The 19,803-nt window shown below is 40.1% G+C and overlaps 1 protein-coding gene and 1 pseudogene across 4 annotated transcripts in view; one reads left to right on the forward strand and one right to left on the reverse strand.

Moving 5' to 3' along the window:
* syne2b (spectrin repeat containing, nuclear envelope 2b) overlaps nucleotides 1-4,385 on the reverse strand; it is a 142,167-nt gene extending 137,782 nt beyond the window's left edge. For all 4 annotated transcript variants that reach the window (XM_029730043.1, XM_029730040.1, XM_029730039.1 and 1 more), the window contains exon 1: nucleotides 4,221-4,385. The gene's annotated coding sequence lies outside the window, so the exon portion shown is untranslated. The remainder of the gene's footprint in view (nucleotides 1-4,220) is intronic.
* Nucleotides 4,386-6,153: 1,768 nt separating this feature from the next.
* LOC115172075 (glycoprotein hormone beta-5-like) lies at nucleotides 6,154-7,943 on the forward strand (annotated as a pseudogene).
* The last annotated feature ends 11,860 nt before the right edge of the window (nucleotides 7,944-19,803 follow it).

Consider the following 19,803-nt stretch of genomic DNA (forward strand, 5'->3'; position numbering starts at 1 on the left):
CCATTCTTGAACATGGGGTGAGACATTCTTACTAATTTGCTAGAGAACCAGTTCAGATTTAAGTATAACTTTTGTATGACTGAAGCCTTTAGTGAGAGGTCTAATGCTTTAATATTTAATAATTTTTCACAATTTGTCCTAACCTGAGTCTCAAGCCATGATTGCTTCTATCAGTTTAAGTTCTGTCTCTGGTGGGGGTTGGGGAAGTTCTGTTTTGTCTTCTTTCATGTAGCTCAAGGATGCAAATAAGTGATAGGAAATATGTGTGACCTTTAAAGATGTCTGCTTAATTTCTCTGCTCTCTCTCTGCTCGCTCCACTCTCTCTGCTCTCTCCCTCTCTCAATTATCAAACTTGACTAACAGCTATGAAAAGGCAACAGGTGACAGTGGCCAAAATACTCAATACACAATAACAGTCTTAACCTACAGCTCTTCACCTCTCCCTATATTACTTATACAGAGAATAATGGCAATAAACACAGGGTGAACTTTAAAAAGCATAAACACGAGGCGAGGCCTTATCCACCACTGCTAGTGGGTCATTTCGCCAATTTGGTCCCTTATGAGAAGTGTAACTTTGTCCCAAAAAAATAACAGTTGATTTCACCTAATTTTAACATTCTGTCATAAAGAGCACATGTTAAACTTAATAAAAAACAGTTTTCCCATCTCAAGAGGTTAAAAATACATACTATGCTCGACCTGATTTTACACTATGATTTGACTATTAAAATAGAAGTTATTAAAAAACATACTGTATATATATTAAAACAAGAGAAGTTCAAATAACAGGGTTGACCTTAAAATGAAAAATCACAAAAAAATCTGCAGAAATTACTTTGTCAAAGCAACAAAATAACTAGGGCTTTAGAATGATGGAGAGAACTTGGAAGATATTTTGGGGTTAAGTGGGTTAAAATCATCCTAGAAGTTACAGAAGGTGTACAGAGGGACAAGTAATTGTTTGTTTTTTTGGCACATTGGTAAGTCTTTATTCATAATAAAAATCATTTGATTGAATTCTACAAGTGGTCTATAATAAAGTGTACTTTATTGAATATAACAGGCTTTATTTAATATCATAATATGTCATATTTATTTAAATATCAAAGGGCCGCAAAAGGCACTCATTTCGTGGAAAGACCCTATTGTCTGGACTGAGAAGCAAATCAATTCAATCATAGTCCTACACTGTGAAACTGTGTTGTCGCTATCCTCAGTGTGGCATCTGTGCTATGCAAAGGTCCATGTCAGCTGAAGAGAGAGAGAGAGAGAGAGAGAGAGAGAGAGAGAGCGAGAGAGCGAGAGAGTGGGGGGGGGGGGCAGAGATTGTGTGTCCCTGAGACAAAGTCATACAGGGTTGCTCTAATTGTGGATACAGTGGGGGTCAAAAACACATACTGTAACAATGCACCGGAAAAAGACCAGGGGGTGGGGAGGCAATAACACAATAACACAGGCTTCAGACATATGACATAGACAGATAGCACTGTCTGTTTGTCCACTGGAACACATGTCCAATCCATTCACCTAATGACTCCATGGCTGGACATAGAGGTGGAGGGTTACGCTCCATAAATTCTATTTCCGTCAACAGTATAGGCCTAACACTTCTTTGTATTGTTTTTGGAGGACTGAGGGGAAGGGCCTATGCAAGGGTTATATCAAAGAGGTGCTGGTGTCCTCTTTTGCATAAATTGAACAATATTTGTTGTGCTGGCACATTTGTTCCGTTTCAGCCTGTGTATGTAATTGGCAACAAAAAAACTACAGTGTGGCTTTAATGCAGTCAAGACTTGAGAGCACACAGATCTTTTGTCATGTTTGAACAGGGGTAATAAATCAGTAGTGTGTTGGGCTAGTTCCACCCATCCAGCCAAGCATTCTGACACACACGTGACACAAATGGGGAGAGATGAGGGTGAGGAAAAATAGTCTCCTGTTTCATTTTAAGAAAGGGACACTGGGAAGGGCAGTTTGGGGCGTATGCAGTATCCTGTGTAAGCCTGTGGAGAGACATGAGTGTTCAACAGAGAGAGGGCATTGTTTTCTTTAATCTGCCGACTCAGAGGAGGCAGAGGACAGACAGACAGGCCTCCCCATATCAGAACCACTCAGCCAGTCTAGCCCAGGCCTCACTGGAACAGATTGGCCAATAGGGTCAAGGACATGACTCCCACTCATAATGACTAAATCATACTGCTCTGATCCGTTCTGCATTTCATTGTTAGTATTTAACATCCAATATGCTGTGCAGAGACATTGTTATTGGCAAAGAGACCAATGACTTGACTGGACTTGTGCTGTATATCTCCCTCTGGTTGTAGCTTTCATTCATCGGTTCCATAAACCAGGAAGCATGATTTTACATGTCAGATAATCATTTAATGAGCATTCAGGTCCTAGCAGATTTTATGGTTGACAAAATGGGCATGAGGACGTTAATACGAGGGAAATTATACTAAGAAAAAGTTTTACAAATCAACTTCCACCTTGTAAAAACTAACGGACAGATTAGGCTATCTCTGTGAATTTATTCAATCTGAAATATTTGGTCTCTCTGATAGTTTCAAGGCAAAGTTTAATACAAGTGAAGTCATTGTAAACTTTGCCAGACATCTGACATCTTCACAGCATCTACTTTCTGGGTCTAACTCAAGTCAATCCAACATCAATCATGACTGTCATTTCCCTGACCTAATGTTATGGTATGTGCTCAGGAGAACCAGCAAACACTCTTACAAAATAAAGGTGCTATCTAGAAACTAGAAGGGTTCTTCGGCTGTCCCCATAGGGTACCCTTTGAAGAACCCTTCTTGGTTCCAAGTCTAACCGTTTTGGGTTCCATGTAGAACTCTTTTGGTTCCGAGTCAAACCGTTTTGGATTCCATGTAGAACTCTTATGGTTTCGAGTCTAACCATGTTGGGTTCCATGTAGAACTCTTTCCACAGAGTTCTACACGAAACCCAAACACGTTCTACCTGGAATGAAAAATGGTTTTACCTGGCTGGAACCAAAAAGGGTTCTCCTATGGGGAAACCCAAAGAACCTTTTTGAATTTTTTTTTTAAAGAATCAACAACTTAAAAGTAATGTGCAAAGATCTCAAATAGAACAGCAACAAAGCAGTAACTTTGATCAATTGTAAGTAATGCAAGAACTTCATCGACATTGAAAAAGAGTCAATGCTAATTCAAGTAGTTGTATAATATGTTTTTACAGCTAAAAATAACCTGTAGCATTATTTCCATTCATAAAGAAACTATCAGAGGGTCTTGTCTTGCAAATTGGCTGCATGAATGAAACTTAATGTGTCCCATAAAAATGCCAGTCATACACTGTTGAGAGAACAGTGAAACATAATCAAACAAGTAAGCTTGTTTTTAGCCTATCAGGCAAAACCGGTCAATCAAATGTTCCACTAATTTAAACAACAAAATGCAATATGATGAAGTTGAATCAATGTGGAAAACTGATTGGATTATCAAAAAGTCATCAATGTAAGGGAATTTTGTCATTTTTCACCCAACTTTTAACCTAAATCCAATGACATGGTGACATTTGTTGTTGGTTTCACGTTGAATTCACGTTAGTTGACAACTCAACCAAATGTCAATAAAACTAGACTTTGAAATTAAGTCCGTGCCCATTGGGAGGATAGTTTTTTCCATTGGAGTTTAAAATATTCCTCACATAGGTCGAGTTAAGAATAAATGTCGTGCACTTTGACTAGCGAAATGCTAGATAGCACGACAGACGTGTTGACGTCGTGAACTTGTCACTGCCTAAAATAGAGCACCAGTGGGCACGTGTTCAGAGCCGCTCTAGTGCGCTTCAAACCCAAGTTCTGTACTGTCAAGAGTCCTTGAGGCAGACAAGTATGGACCAGAAGAATCTTAATAATGTAGGCTATACTGTCGACGTGCAGCTCGTCCTATAGTTCTGTTAAAATATGGTGAAGTTGCCTAATGAGAAACTCATCACAGGCTACACGATTTATGAAGAGAGGGGGGGAACAAAAACTAAAATATGCTAATTAATTTGCTATATTGGCTAATATGATCATCTGAACACAAGTCGAGGGGTGAATAGAGGGTCAAATATTGTAACAATAGGCCTAAAATCAAACATTAAAAGCTTCTTCAGAGTAAGTCAAGTAATATTGCGCTTTCCAAACTGAAAGCCACTATTATTCATTCGCCAAAAGGTGTCTACTTACATGTAACAAAGTTGAATAGACGTGTTTCAGTTGTCTGGCAATCAGATACAAGTCCGGCAATAACAATACTCATTGATTGGAATAGGAGAAACAGAGTGCGCTGTACAGTATAAGTTGTGAAGCACCAGCAGTTACACCCCTCCCACCGCGCGCAAATTTGGAGATGTCTACACAACTCCGAGAGTAAAGCGAGCCTCTACCGATCGAGGAGTGGGTTTCAGACCGAGTCCGGCCGGCTAAATATATCAACCAGTCACGTCGGACATACTCCCCATTTTGTCACACCTGTAGGGTTTGGGGGCTATAGCCTACAAAGTGTATCCCATTGTAACCAGTGAAACAACAACATGAACACTGATAGTCACTGCAAGATTAACTTCTTCAAATCACATCTCAGAATTCATTTATTATATTGATGTAAAACCCATCCACTTCACCAAACGCAGATCTTATGGATAGGTAGGCTTAGAGTGTCCTTTTTAGATCTGGCATGTACTTCAGCAACACTATTGCCAGCCAGACTAGTGTCTTTGATGGAATCGTAATAATGTCACAATAGCAAATAAACACTCCACTCCCTCTCTATCGCTCTCTACAGTGGGTCTCTATAGCTGACTAGAGACTAGAGTGTCAGTGTTACATATCAATTGCTGTATGCGTGGAACAGAGTGAAAAGTTAAACTGTCTCACCAGTACAAGATCTGCTGTCAGCTGGGTCCATGTAATGAAATTAGTATTTATTGCAGATTTAATTTAGAAAATATATAAACATAATATACACCTGGCCTTTTGTACAGTTATTGACAACAGCAAAGGCAGCCAGTCCATTATCATTGTATTGTTTTTGAGAATTGCACATTTTATTCCACCCCACAACTCATATAGTATCATTAACTAAACGGCCATGGTTGGATGAAGGCCTTTGATTTATGGGAATAGTCAGTCCTGCCAGCAGAGTCAGAGATATACAGGTATTAGAAAACCTGATTTGAGCTTTAAAACATGGCTTGAACTTTAGAACTGTAGAAAATGCCAGGTAATATATATATATATTTTTTGTGATATCCAGGAAGGGAGGAGGGGGCTTAGATGACTGAGATCAGGTGGAGTCATCCCTGACTCATCCTCTCTCCCTGCTACTCTAATCTAACTATAATTGGGTGGAGGTTGAGGTTCATTTCGTAAAGTACTTGCGTTCTTCTGCTCCAATCCCCATTAGACGGTCATTTCATGATGAGTGAAGTATTTACTCATCCAAATAAACCCTCAGGTCTTCTCGTCTCTCTCTCCCTGCTCTGATCTCCGTTACTGTGGCTGACACATATCAGACCAGACCGTAAAATACTCCTCTCTCCATGGGCTCCACACACCAAACATCCAAATTAGAGCTACAGTAAGTGCTCTGTGAAAATATACATGAACATTTCCAAAATGTAATTACATTTACAGACTTGTACTGAAATGGATAAGAAAACACAGGTTAGTTAGCAGGTCCAGGGAAAGGATCTCACCTGTAAGAACAGCTCCTGAGATCCATCAGCTAAATTAGCCTGGGTGTAGATCTACAGGTATGATTGTGTTTCCCCCCTCTTCCATGTGGATCGCTATGAACAAAGAAGCAGCCACAGTCCCTAAATCCGGCTAATGGCCTGTAGTTCACAGGTGACTGGGCTGATGAGGTAGAAAGGCCTAAGGGGGATAAGACAGGAGCCTGACTCTCTGGCAAGAGCCAGTCATGTTACTAAGTCCCTGACTGGCTCCTGATTGACATGACATGCTGGGATAAATAGCTGGAAGTTCCTCCCTGGGATCCATTAGCAGGTGCTGTCAGAGACATCACAGCTACCAGAGTTACTGCAGCTCCTGATTCAGAGGTTCAGTGGTAGTCCTCTACAGTGGAGATCTACTGCAGTGAGACCAGTTGTGAGCCCAGATGACCCAGAGGAGAGGTACTCAGTGGTGAGTTATAACACTTTAGTTAGATCAGTCACACTTACTCTTTATGGAGTTAGGGTCAGCAATTACAGAGATCTCTGGAATATTAAATTTTTTCAGATTTTGCTTAATATTGTTTTTTTTACATTTTTCATTAAAATACCAACAATAAAGTACAAAAATACTCACTACATTAACTGGCTATACACAAACTATTTGAAGATTTCGATAAAAGATATAGAGATATAGAGAGAGTGTAATGTTAGGCAACAGAGATAACCCTGTGGTATGGTGTCTGTGCAGGTTGTGTTCTGTGCTGCTGTGGTCATGGCATTACACTAATCCAGGCTTCATCCATCAACCTGCCCCGCTTCATTGGCTGTGCTGTCCGGAGTTTACTTTCCGGGCCAGTAAACCAGGCTGTGTCGGGCTGCACATCACCACGGACACCTGCTGGGGGCGCTGTGAGACCTGGGAGGTGAGGACGGAGAGCAGGAGAGAGTCCTATGCAGTCAGACTGCAGATAACGGTTACAAATCAGTAGATGTCAGCAAACTCTGTAAACATTTTAATTATGAGTACTAAACTACAGTATGATGATTATTGTAGAAAAATGCATCACTGTATCCCGGCTAAAGGCTAAATCGACCAGTGACAAAATAAAGTAAGTAATAAACGAATTTATTATAAACTAATTTATCATAAACTGTACTTCCAATGGAGTAACTTAATTGTGGAGCTTGTTGAATGAACGAACATGTTAATCGAAATTAACCTTGTCTCTGTGTGTGTCTCTTCAGAAGCCTGTCCTGGACCCTCCCTATATAGAGTCCTACCATCGTGTGTGTACCTACAACAAGACACACCTGGTGACGGTGCAGCTGCCTAACTGCTTACCCAACATGGACCCCATGTACACCTACCCTGTAGCCCTGAGGTGTGACTGTGGAGCAGTGGTGGGAAAAGTACCTAATTTTCATACTTGAGTAAAAGTATAGATACCTTAATAGAAAATGACTCAAGTAAAAGTGAAAGTCACCCAGAAAATTACTACTTGAGTAAAAGTCTAAAAGTATTTGTTTTTAAATATACTTAAGTATCAAAAGTAAATGTAATTGCTAAAATATACTTAAGTATCAAAAGTAAAAGTATAAATCACTTCAAATTCCTTATATTATGCAAACCTGACCGCACAATTTTAATGTATTTTAAATGTATGGATAGCCAGGGGCACACTACAACACTCAGACATAATTCACAAACGAAGCATGTGTGTTTAGTGATTCCACCAGATCAGAGGCAGTAGGGATGACCAGGGATGTTCTCTTGATAAGTGTGTGAATGGACCATTTTCCTGTTCTGCTATGCAGTCAAAATGTAACGGGTACTTTTGGGTATCAGGGAAAATGTATTAAGTAAAAAGTACATTATTTTCTTTGGCAACGTAGTGAAGTAAAAGTAGTCAAAAATATAAATAGTAAAGTACAGATACCCCCAAAAACGACTTAAGCAGTACTTCAAAATATTTTTACTTAAGTACTTGACACCACCGCTGTGGAGTGTGTCTGACCAGCACCACTGAGTGTATCACCTATGTCTGACTGCTGCCATCACTAATGACAGGGAGAGCAGCGCTGGACATTTATTCTATGGAGAGAATGGAAATCGCCTTTCTATTTCTTTTTCATCTTCAAGTCATTATACAACTTGGAAAAACTTGAAACATGTTAATAAATTATGTAATCTGATTCTGAATAGTTTATTTCAATAAGATATAGCTCACTCAGCTCTCTTTACTGAAAAAGCAGACGAGAAGAATAAAGAGAGTCAAGAAATTCAAAGCATAGTGGTTGATAATGAACTTGAAATCATTCATAAAGAGGATATAAACTTGTTTTTCTAAGTGTTGAATATGAATATGCATGAGAAGGAGCATTATATAACCGGTGTCACTAAGGTGCTTCGGGGCTGTGTTTGAGCTCTCATGCTTGGAGCATCTTCACTGTGTGGGTGGGGTTTAGGAGGCTGTGGAGCACTCCCTAGACAGTCAAACACACTCGCAGTATCACACACTCACACTCACGAAGAAAGACCCCAAGAAGAGTAGCTGCTTTGGCAACAGCCAATGGGGATCCGAATAAAAAAAAAATACAACAAAAATACATATATACACACACACACACACACACACACACACACACACACACACACACACACACATACACACACACACACACACACACACACACACACACACACACACACACACACACACATACATACACACACACACACACACACACACACACACACACACACACACACACACACCCTTTGGTGTCAGGGGTGTCAGACTCATTTAGAGTGCCTCTTGGGTTCATCACAAAATCTTCAAGACTCGGAACATAAACACAGACATTATCACCCTCTTCCCCCGGATATTAATATTAATAGTACAGTCTCTCTGTGATTATTGCTTTTGGGCTTTTCATGTTGTGGCACCAGGATCATCCAAAAGGCCACATTAAGGGATCAACAAAGTTCCACCATCTTAGAATGGAAAATATTACTGAGAGGAAATGAAGAGATCTCTGTTATACATGACCATGGAAAAGCCACCAACAGTTCTATCATCTTTAATCCTTGTTTGACTCCACTTCACATCTGTAAATCTGGACAAGGGAAAAAAACATAGTGCCAACATGTTTGACCCAGTACACCTAACCTGGAACAGTGAACAGACCTGTGCCTCTGTGCAAGCTGGCCATGTCTCCTGGGTCTCCTAATCAAACACACTGACAATCTACAGCACTGTCAAACACAACACAAATAGGTGAGATTAGAAGACCTGGCTGTGTGTCTCAAGACAGCACAGTTCTGTGGCCCTGTCGAGAGCTGCTGTAACGGCCCCTGTCTTCTAATCGTTTCTGACATTACCGTCGCTTCCTCCTCTGGCTGGGGGAGGGAGGGGGAGAGGGGAGGAGGGTGCAAGGGGGACCTGTAACAGCTCCTGGCAGGAGGACTGAAGGGGGAGGTGTGGGGAGATGGGGGGCACTGGTGCAACACACCACACTGCAACGTCCTAATGGAAAAAGAGGAGGCAGGATCTGAGAGGAAGAAACAGATGATGATAATGACGATGATAAGGATGAAGGTGATGATGTTGATTATGATGGTAAAGATGATGACAACAACTTGGTCATTCAGACCTCAGTTACATCAGTGAACCCCTCCCTCTGCTGAGATTCTGTGATAAGATTTTCACTCAAAAGGAAAATTCTAACAAAAACATGAACAATGATAGCCTTAGCAAAGGCCATGCTGAACCCAAATCCACCTCTAACTGACCGCTGTAAAATAATTACCACATACTGTATTTGGTGGTTTTAATGGATGATCTATAGTGGTCCTTACTAAGTGGAAAGGGAGCTTGGTCTTTTTCTTTGTCGATCTTAGGTCTGATAATCAATGTCTTTACTAAGAGTACACCAAAGAGGAGGTACACCTAAAATGCTTTAAATTAGTAAATTTAGCCACAATCAATAATATTTCAAGAGAATTAAATAGCACGATGCTCCTACAGTATATTGATGAATGTCAGTTTCAGAGGAAGAAGACCGGCTCAGTTTTTAAGAGCACTTAACCAAGGGTAATGGGTTCAGACTCTGTGACCAAAAACTATTACAGAAAATAGTCATTACATCTTACTTTTTCACACTCCCACAGGAGTCATCAACTGCAGCTTTATTTTTAGTAGCTAATTTCTCTTCACTGTTTCTCTTCGGCTTGGTGTCAATACACACAAATGGTGGTAAATTAACCATGATAATTCCTGTCAACCTGCTCAGTTTTAATTGGCGGTTCTGATTAGAACCCTTCATTGCACCCTACCTGTGCCTGAACAAGGACTGAACAAGGACTCCAGCGTTAATGAGCTTACTAGAGTCAACACGATTTATCACAACACAGGAGTTGATTGGACAGATTATTGGAAGGCAGACCTCTTGCCAAATCAAGCCCGACAAAGTATCTCAAAACGTTTTCTAAAAAACATAAAAACAAAAAAGGTTTGAGGTACCCCAATACAATTTATGTTAATTCATTTAAATGGGTTAAAACTTGACTGTTTCGGTCCAGAAGATTGCAGCAGATTACACGGATTCCTCTTAGAATCAGAACCCTGATTCTGACCAGTAGTATTCAAATCACACAAGCAACACAGAAATAACTAATAACACATAGACAGTATCAGCTTGGCAAATCTAATTTCTGGCAGTTCAGATTTGACTACTATATGGTATCACAGATTGGACTTTGCAGTAAAACCAATGATGTATATAAACCCTGGATTGCTGATGTTATGTATTGGCCATTGAGAGGCTTTGAAACCACTGTTCAGCCATATTAGCACTCCCTAGTCGGAACATTCCTCTATAGGAATGAATGGAATTCTACAGTATTTCAATAAAATGTTTCAAGGACCAAAGTAAATGTACTGTATTTAAGTATTTTTTTGTTGTTGTAGTAGGGACAGTAACATTAGTAATCTCAAAAAATTATACTTCAAGGAAAATGTTTTTAAATACTGTATATTTTTTTTATTTATATTTAGCTCACATAATATAATTTAAAAGTATGCATTAATAAGGTGTCTGTAATATAATAAATGTGGCATACATTTCTATTCCAAAATATTTTTTTTACAATGGTGGGGGAGTGCTAAGATGGAGACACATTGGCTTCAACACAGCACCCTCTAAGCCTCATCTAGTGTATACATAAATCAGTGGGTAAATCTTTGTCTGCTTAGCCATCTGAAAGTATAAAGAGGGAATACATTGAACGAGTGATTCTGACATTGTGTAGATTTCCCAGTAATAATACATTTCCTTCCCTGTAGAGAAGCACATTTTAAAGTTGACAAATAGACTAGAAAGCCCCAGACAGTAGTTTATTTAGCTGACGCTACAGTTAAGGTGTGCAACTGTAAAACAATACATGAGCCATAGTGGGAATCATCAATGCTACTTATTAATGCCTTTGCTTTAACAAATGGTAGACAACAGTAACATTCCAGTAGAAATGAATTGGAAATTATAGTCCAGGTGTGACCAGATGCTTCCCAGTCATACCAGTCCTGTCCCCATATGGAGAGGTATCCAGTCAACACAAACAGAGAGAGAGGGGCTAGGTATTAGCATGCTCAAGACACAATCAGTGAGTTTCGCTAGAAGTTCTTCAGAGAGAGGAGAGAAAAAGAAGAGAGAGAGGGACAGAGAGAGAGAGAGGAGAAAGGGATAGGGATTGAGAGGAAGCGAGCGACCATTGTGAGAAGGAGAGATAGAAGAGAGGAGAGAGCAGTGTCAGCTGAGAGAGGGATGGAGGGAGCAGCTATACATTCAGGCGTCTGAGACTGAGACGTGATGTGTTCTCTCCCTGTGATGAAGGGAAGTCTGGCCAGGCTCTTTTTTTTCAGTCACTTGTCAAACCAAGACTGAAGGAAGAACCAGGAGAAACTCTCTCTTTCCCACTGCTCCTCCTCCCTGTGTCCCTTCATGAAAATCAAGTCAGTTTAAGTCACTTGAGAGAAACTTTCAAATGGCATGTGATGTATACAAGAGTGTTACTGTATGAATGACTTATATGCACAAATCCCTCGACTGAATGCAACCACTGCATCCTAATGTATCTCTGTACTAGTACGTAGTACTAGTACTAGATTCCTTTGTAGCAGACAGGCATTCATCAGTGGACTTAGAGCAAGAACAATACACATACATACTTTATATAAGACTCTGCTGTAAGCGTATGAGTGCCATTGAGAAAAAAAATTGGTTCTCAATCACCAGAAAATCAAAGCTTGCGATATTCAATGCATCTTCATAACCATGAACGTGGTGGTAAAATGGACAGAAGACATCCCCATTGGTACTAAACACCCCAGGTAGGTATCTCTGTTTGAATAGCTGTGCCACAGAGGGAGCACGTTGCAGCAGACTGGGCTAGCTGAGAAGAGGTGAGTTTTAAACAGAAGCCAGCCCAGCCCAGTGCTGCAGTGCAGTTGAGTTGAGTTGGGGGGAGGCTGAGAGGCAGGCAGGCACCCACCACACAAGAACTAAAGCCTCCCAGGCTCTGTCTGCTTGATGTTCTGGCAGCCAGGGCAACTGATCTGCCTCTGTGGAGACACCATCTTGGGAAATCAGACCAAGATGAAGAGATCAAGTGTTGCATATGTGTATACAGCAGTTACAGTACCCTGGGTTATAAAACTGCTCCTCAGGCTGCAGACTTACAAATGCATTTTCATAAATGTATTTCATATTTTTATTGAGATGAACCTTTAGTGGTGACGGTGCTCTCAACAAACTCATCTTCAATAATAGAACTTGGTTCAGGCTTTGTGACACACCGTGTCACTGTGTGGAGGATGTCTCGTGTCATGTGTAGGGACCGTGGAACTGTGTGTCACTGGATGGAGTGGACTTTCGTGTGCATTCAACTTTATGTGGCAGAAGCCATGCTGTCAGTCTGTCTCAGACGTCCCTACTTTATTTACCACATTGCAGTCAGTCTGCACATCTAGTTCATGCAGCAGGGTGAACTTAAAAAGCCTTATTTATACATCATGGAAACATACGGTCGGTACATAACATGTACCTAAATGATGCATAGACACGAGGAGAAACTGTTATGCTATTAATGCTAAAATACTTCTGAAAAAAATCTCTCTCTACAGGAAATCAGACAGTGATAGGGTATATACTGTACAGTGCTGCTTGAAAATATGCGAACCCTATAGGGCTAGTCATTATTTTGTCATAAAATATAAATCATTCGTAATAGACATTCGAAGTAAATGACAGAAACAAAAAAATATATATTTTCATTGTTTATTTAACAAAAGTGGTTTATTTAACAGAAACTCAGATTTGATGTGTGCAAAAATATGTGAACCCCTTCAGTCAATAGCTTGTGGAACCTCCATTAGCAGCGATAACTTGGAGTAAACGTCTCCTATAGCCAGTAATCAGTCTCTGATTACAGAACTCAGCCAATTGTAGTGAGGTTTGAGGGGTGTCTGGCATGAATGCCCGCTTCAGGTCCTGCCACAGCATCTCGATTGGATTTAGGTCAGGATTTTGACTTGGCCAATCCAAAACACAAATCTTCTTTCTCCTGAACCATTCTTTGGTAGATTTGCTTGAATGCTTTGGGTCGTTGCTTGTTGTAAGACCCATTTTGGCCCAGCTTTAGCTCCTTGACTGATGGCCTGACGTTCTGTTCAAGAATCTCCTGGTATACCTCAGAATTCATGGTTCCCTTAATGATGTGGAGTCATTCAGGTCCAGAGGGGGAGAAGCAGCCCCAGATCTTGACATTCCCACCACCATGCTTGACTGTTGGGATAAGGTTCTTTTGGTGGTAGGCGGTGTTGGGTTTTCACCAAACATAGCGGTGTTGATTGTGACTAAAAAGGTCAATTTTGGACTCATCGGTCTAGAGAATGGACTTCCAGAAACCTTCAAGTTTGTCCAGGTGGTCTCCGGAAAAGTTAAGACGGGCAGTTTGGTTCTTTTTTGACAGCAGAGGCTTCTTCAATTCAGTGTTCATCTTATTGTTGAACCATGCACAGTTACCTGAGCAAGGAAGGTCTGCAAATCTCTAGATGTTATGTTTAGGTTGGCTTTTACCTGATTTATTATTGTTCTTGTGGCTCTCGGGGATATTTTGGAAGGGCTTCCACTTCTAGGCCAAGTTGCTGTCATGTTAAATGCTCTCCATTTGTAAATGATTTGCCTCACAGTGGCCTGATGGACCTCAGATCTTTTTAGATAATTGTATAGCCTTTCCCAGACTGATGTGCTCTCACTACCATCGTCCCGATGCCCTCTGAGATCTCCTTTGCTCTCAGCATGGTGTGCTTTGCATTCACCTGGATGGGTAAACACAAAACTGACCAGGTTACTTATGTCTATTTATCAGAGTCCCGCCCAAACTCTTTCCAAATGATCTTTCCTTTGATTGGTTAATTTGGTACCCAGTTATTTACCCACCTGATTCTACTTAACTACTTGATTTAACCAATGCAACTTGGGTTTAACCAATGCAACTTATTTTTGCGCCTGCACTAATTCCTTTTTAATTTTGTTTTTCTACTACACGCATGATTTCCTCTATACCAACATATGGTATTGGTAAATATAAACCTGTTATGTCAGATCAAAAAGACTGGTTCTGATTAAATTAAGATTTCATGGTAAAAAGTAAAAAAATCTGTCATTGCACAAAGGGTTCACATACTTTTAAGCAGGACTGTATATGTCAATCATCAAAAATATAAATCAATGTACAGTATGTAGCAACAATTTACTGGAACTGACCAAGGCTTGAGAGAGAAAAATCATGACGGTGCTCAATAATTGACACTCAATCATTAATATCAGTTTATCACTTGCATTGGCACTCATATCATCCAGAACGACCAGATAAGTTTAGCCTATAGCTACAGGACTTTCTTTCTGTGGGAAAAGCATTAACCTTATGGATTTCCCCATTCGCCAAGTTTCAATGTAGTGTTTCAGAAACCATTGGTAAGTCATGGTCAGTCATACCCTGAATGTCAACATTGGAAATTGTCAATAATTAAAAAATATTTATATAGAGAGTAGATCAATAAAATCTTGGTCTCTTTCAATACATTTGCATGCAGTCAACTGCATAATATACAGGCAAGAAGTAAATAGAGTCAGGGGCGCAACTTTCACTGGTGACATGACCCCCACATTCTGAAATGGCATTTTTGTCCCCCCCCCTCAGTTTTACCATTGCTCTGTGACACTAAAAGCGGCATCGGTGTGCTTTAGGACCACGCGGACGCCTCAGAGCGGTCGGGTAGGCTGTTTGGCGGGTTTAGCCGGCTGGATTTAGGCGCATGCGGACAACAAAGACCATGCGGACGGCAAAGCTTCTGAAAGGCACGGTGCTGCTGTCTGTAGCTGCTGTCTCTGTGTGTGTTGCGATTTTTCTCCAAGTCGTAAAAGCAAGCAGAGGAGAAACTGGCTACTCTTTATTTGACTGATGTAGCTGGCAAGGTAACTGCTGTTTGACTTATAGTACCAGTGCTGAGCTAGTAGTGTAACTAACCTGTAACGTTAGCTACAGTAATATTTAATCCCCTCTCGACTGAAGTTCTGTCTGAAGAGAATGAACCAGCTAGCTAGTAGCTACCACAGCCAGTTCAGCTCTAGTCTCTAGCCCTCTGTCAGGTTAACTGTATCTAACAGCTATTATGTGTATGTATTGTTTTGTAGCCTTTTTGTCCCGTTTCAACAGAAATAAATTAACTTGGCTAGTTTTCTTCTAACGTTGGCTAACGTTGGCTACTTATGCCTCAATCACACTAGACCTGAATCAAATGATGCAACCAGCGGCCAAACGACTGAAAACTGATATTCTGATGTTTTTTGACAGCGCAATGTGTTTTTATTAGACTCAGTATAGCAATGTAACATTATTGATCTATCAGTTTTCCGAGCTAATTCCCTACTTTTCACACTGACATGGTATAAACATCACTACAGGCTACAGTACACAATACTATGCTCATCATGTTTTAGCAGGATCTGACAGCCAAGGAAGACAAGTCTACGGAGCTCAGATGAATTTTGCAGTATATTATAACAATCAATGAATGGACACAAAATTCCATCTGAGTTCATGGGTAGGCTACAGTCTGGAATCTGGGAATAATGATCATTTTAATTATTGAACTATTCTTGGATAATCTCATGAATAAATGTACACCAAGGTAATTCTTTGTCATGCCTCATCTTAGCAGGATCAGGTGATGACAGGGGTCTCAGCAGGGTCAGCTAGCCAGGGAAGTCCAGTCTGTGACGGCACTCAGGTGAACTTTTGCAGATAAAACACTTTATTCTCTCTGTGCAGCAAAACACTGGACAATCCAGAAGCTTCAAAGATTTAAACTATTTTAAGGCAGTCTGACAAACTTTAAGTTTATTTCCAAACTGTATCAAAGTTTGATAGAGGCTTTTCCTGATGACACAAAACAAAAATGTGGGGGAGACCTGGGAAACACTATTGATGATGATGAATGGATACAGATATGTTTGAATGCCCAGTCATGTTCATATAATCTCAGACATAAATTCATGCTGTTTAAGACCATCCATAGAACCTACTTTAAGCCAGTGAAACTAAATATCATGCACTCAGAAATGTCATTCCTGTGCTGAAGGTGGAAAACACAAAAGGGAACATAATTGTTATGTTGTGATCTTGTGAAGGCTGGCTGAATTCTGTCAGAGAATGTTATTGTATCTCAGCATGTCTACAGATTCACCCGTCTCCCTGTTTTTGTTTGCTTGGAAATGTTGATATTGGAGAATGTTATCAGAAGAAACTGTGAAACTCAGCTAAGAAATGCATTGCCATTAATTGGAAGGTCGGTTATCCTCCCACAATGTCACAATGGATGGCAGAAATGTCAAGTTATGTATCACTATATTTGATTTCTTACAAGATTAAGTGTATACTGTGCAACTTTCATAAAGTCTGGGTGTCTTATATGAAATACTGTATGACAAAAAGGGTCTGTATTGAAAACATGAGATTTTTTTTGTCCAGCAGTAGCAAATAGATTATGGCACATGAGACACGTGTCTGATTTGCGCCTGTCTCAGTGGACTAATCCATTGAGGAGACCGCAGGGATTACACGGTCCAACAATATGGGGATTGTGGCTCAGATGCACAAGGCACGTCTTTCTCCAGAATGCATTCTCTCCCGCCCTTTCATGGATATTCAATGTTTCATAGCTTTATTGTGTGCATTGTTTGCTGTGTCTCTCAATTCCCCATTATACATTTGAAGTCGGAAGTTTACATACACTTAGGTTGGAGTCATTAAAACTCGTTTTTCAACCACTCCACAAATTTCTTGTTAACAAACTATAGTTTTGGCTAGTCGGTTAGGACATCTACTTTGTGCATGACACAAGTAATTGTTCCAACAATTGTTTACAGACAGAGTATTTCACTTATAATTCACTGTATCACAATTCCAGTGGGTCAGAAGTTTACATACACTAAGTTGACTGTGCCTTTAAACAGCTTGGAAAATTCCAGAAAATTATGTCATGGCTTTAGAAGCTTCGGAAAAGCTAATTGACATCATTTGAATCAATTGGAGGTGTACCTGTGGATGTATTTCAAGGCCTACCTTCAAACTCAGTGCCTCTTTGCTTGATATCATGGGCAAATCAAAAGAAATCAACCAAGACCTCAGGAAAAAAAATGGTAGACCTCCACAAGTCTGGTTCATCCTTGGGAGCAATTTGCAATTGCCTGAAGGTACCACGTTCATCTGTACAAACAATAGTACGCAACTATAAACACCATGGGACCAGGCAGCCGTCATACCGCTCAGGAAGGAGACACATTCTGTCTCCTAGAGATGAACGTACTTTGGTGAGAAAGTGCAAATCATTCCCAGAACAACAGCAAAGGACCTTGTGAAGATAGTTGAGGAAAAAGGTACAAAAGTATCTATATCCACAGTAAAACGAGTCCTATATCGACATAACCACCATAAAAAAGCCAGACTATGGTTTGCAACTGCACATGGGGACAAAGATTGTACTTTTTGAGTCCTCTGGTCTGATGAAACAAAAATAGAACTGTTTGGCCATAATGACCATCGTTATGTTTGGAGGAAAAAGGGGGAGGCTTGCAAGCCGAAGAACATCCTCCCAACTGTAAAGCACGAGTGTGGCAGCATCATGTTGTGGGGGTGCTTTGCTGCAGGAGGGACTGGTGCACTTCACAAAATAGATGGCTTCATGAGGAAGGAAAATTATGTGTATATATTGAAGCAACATCTCAAGACTCAGTCAGGAAGTTAAAGCTTGGTCGCAAATGGGTCTTCCAAATGGACAATGACCCCAAGCATACTTCCAAAGTTGTGGCAAAATGGCTTAAGGACAACAAAGTCAAGGGGTTGGAGTGGCCATCACAAAGCCCTGACCTAAATCCTATAGAAAAGTTGTGGGCAGAAATGAAAAAAGCATGTGCAAGCAAGGAGGCCTACAAACCTGACTCAGTTACACCAGCTCTGTCAGGAGGAACGGACCAAAATTCATCCAACTTATTGTGGGAAGCTTGTGGAAGGCTACCCGAAACATTTGACCAAAGTTAAACAATTTTAAGGCAATGCTACCAAATACTAATTGAGTGTATGTAAACTTCTGACCCACTGGGAATGTGATGAAAGAAATAAAAGCTGAAATAAATCACTCTCTCTACTATTATTCTGACATTTCACATTCTTAAAATAAAGTGGTGATCCTAACTGACCTAAAACAGGGAATTTTTATTAGGATTAAATGTCAGGAATTGTGAAAAACTCAGTTGAAATGTATTTGGCTAAGGTGTATGTAAACTTCAAACTTCAACTGTATACATCACCAGTAGTAGCCTACATGTACCATTAATTCCTAATCTGCAATGTTTGTTTGGTTACAGTAATTTCTGTTAATGCATTCAATATATTATTACAGTTATTTACCATTGTCGGATTGGGCATGTGTTTTGTAGAACTCACAACCTATGCTACATTTGTGAGAAACAAGTTTTTGTTTATTTCATTCCATTTATGAGTGTTGTCCATTTATTGGTCATCTTTTGTTTGAAATGCTCCTGTCAATGTTAAGTAAGGACACACACCTGATTACGCATAAAGAAGTAGGACTAGTCTACCTGGCCTGCGCGCAAATGTAGGTCTATAAATGCGCCCACTTGTGGATGTCTGATAGTATTTCTGATTGTCTTAATTCACCACCACTAATGAGCTGTGGAGATTCTCAAAGTCATTTTTCTTCACCTCAAACAGCAAGTAAACAAAGTCTGTTTTTAGAATCAACTGATAATGACAATAGTTCCTCTAAGTATTTGAACAATATTTCCAGCTCTCTCCCTTTCGATAACCACTCAGCATGAAAAGGAAAAATGTAATGCTCTGGTCCAGTGGAAACATCAAAAAATTACTTCTTATCCCTTGCACAAATAGCCTACAGCTGTGTCTGTCCCGAGCTCACTGGTGCAGGAAACTCTAAGGGGACAGAATATTTTATACAATGTTTCAAGTTTGCTAGCGCGAGTTTCGGGCGACCCAGTTGATAGACAGGCCATGCGTAGCCAATGTGATTTATAGGATATTTATTTTTAGCAGGATATTTTCTACCTGCAGGCTGCAATGTTTTTGTGTGTTGGCTTTAAATAGGCAATTTTTACATAGTTGGCAATAAAAGTTACTTTTAGATTTGTATCATTTTCATTTAGATTTAGAGAGACTGTAGATTAACCACAGACAAAGATTTTGAGATACAAAGCCTATTATAAATTAAATTAAACTGTTCCTCGAAAATGTGCATATAAAAATCATAACAGTCACGCAGATTGGTAGAAATGGTATCATAAACTTGCACTTCAAATGGAAAAGGTTGCCGACCGCTGGTGTAGCCTATTATCAGCAACTTCAGGAGCATAAAGGCAGAATCTGCGAAGGCCAGCAGCAGCGAGTTGGGAAAATATTTTTTTATTCTGGTTAGGTTATCTTGATCTCTGGCTCC

This window comes from Salmo trutta, chromosome 33, assembly GCF_901001165.1.
Source record: "Salmo trutta chromosome 33, fSalTru1.1, whole genome shotgun sequence".
Taxonomy (NCBI): Eukaryota; Metazoa; Chordata; class Actinopteri; order Salmoniformes; family Salmonidae; genus Salmo; species Salmo trutta.